Below are 1,746 nucleotides of genomic sequence, written 5' to 3'. Positions count from 1 at the left end.
ACATGCAGTCCACCCAGGCAACATGAACTCTGAGCAGTTGGTGCAGGGCTGCCACGTTTCCATTCACTATCAAACATTCTAAGATACCCAGCAGACTACAAACTACTGGGATTGTCATCATTTACACTCCACTTTAAACAACTGGACTAACATCCAGTTTGAAGGTTTCTGACTTTGATCAACATCATATTTTGATGTAACGGCTTCAAGAAATGGAAAAATGTAGAACATTCATGTCATTACATGTTGTTCTCCATTGGGTCACTAGGGGGCAGCACCTACCTGCAACTCCTGTGAGCCCTCAGTCTCACCTCATTTTCAGGCTCCAACTAAAATTAAACTTCAACTCTTCTAAATCCTTCCCACCTGTCAGATCTGTTTTGAACTTCCCAGGTTTGATCAACATCCCAGTCTGAACACATCTACAGGTCAGTCGTGACCTTTACTCACAGCGCCACCTACTGGCAACAGGAAATGACAGATTTGACACTGACATGTCCTGCATTTAGCCTGTTAATTGTATCCTGCTCAGATGTGGTCAAACACACCCTGAGAATTTGGTGAGAACCCTTGAAGACTGGGACTTCAGGTCAAACGCTGAGACCACGGCGTGATGGTGAGTTTTGATGATTCATCAGCACAATCGGACTCTGATAACTCTTCCCTGCATGGTTGATGAGGGTCAAACTTCCCATGTTTGTTCAACTTCCTGTCTTGAAGACATCACTACTTCAGTTGAAGCGTTAGCATTGCTCTGTGTGATGAAGCAGCATGAAGGGAATGCAGGAGTTTCCCTTTGTGTCAGTGCTTTTCTACTGATTCCATCCTCTAATCAGTTCACCAAAAAGGCTCTGGGGTCAGGGGCTTGATGATTAGAGCTGTTTAGTCAGTAGGAGGCTGGTCCGATTGATTCCTGACATTAAAACAAGGCCTCCATATATTTATGATGACATCATCAACATGAGCCTTCACAGTCTGTCAGCTGGTAGAATTCAGTCATCACCAATAACATCAGAGTCAGAGTCTAGACATCAAAGCCACAGATTAAAGCCTCTTCTATAAAACAAGAATATAGTGGAATATACTGGAAAGTATACTGCAATATAGTAAATATAATATTTCCATTCATGGAAACCTAGTTCTTGTATTATTTACTATTCTGCAACTAGTAGTGGACCATCTATGACAAAGTAGTGATTAATATATCAAGGAGTAAAAAAATCTTCTGTGCCTTGTATGTGTGTGTGTGTGTGTGTGTGTGTGTGTGTGTGTGTGTGTGTGTGTGTGTTTTAATTGCACTTTAGAGAATAAAACCTGTCCTCTTATCAGAAGTTTGATTTGATGTTGGTTCTTAAAGTTGGGTTCTAAGAATGTTCCTCCAGGAGCAGTGAGCCTTTAAATAAACCAGTGGACTGCAGTGATACGACCAGCAAGTAAAGGCTTCAACAAGTAGGGAAACACACATTGAGTCAAAAGTGAAATCATAATTATGGACAAAAATAGTTGAACAAGCAACTCCTGCTAGTGTTGATCTTTGCGTTATGCTTTAAATGCTGTCAGGGAGGGAGAGCTGTCTGCCAGTGAGGATGGTCATTCCTCAGTGGGAGCCTCTATGGTTGATATTCTACTGCCCTCTGGTGGTGAGGCAGTGGGGATGCAGGTGATCTGCTGGTCTGGTTGAACATGAGTGGACAGAAATCTTGTTGAAGTGATTGGGAGTTCCTGACTTTGGTGAGCTGCCTTGCT

Source organism: Aulostomus chinensis, chromosome 1 (genome assembly GCF_037954235.1).
Source record: "Aulostomus chinensis isolate RoL2024-O1b breed Wild chromosome 1, RoL_Achi_v1.0, whole genome shotgun sequence".
NCBI classification, from domain to species: Eukaryota; Metazoa; Chordata; class Actinopteri; order Syngnathiformes; family Aulostomidae; genus Aulostomus; species Aulostomus chinensis.
Note: the sequence above shows the minus strand (reverse complement) of the source record.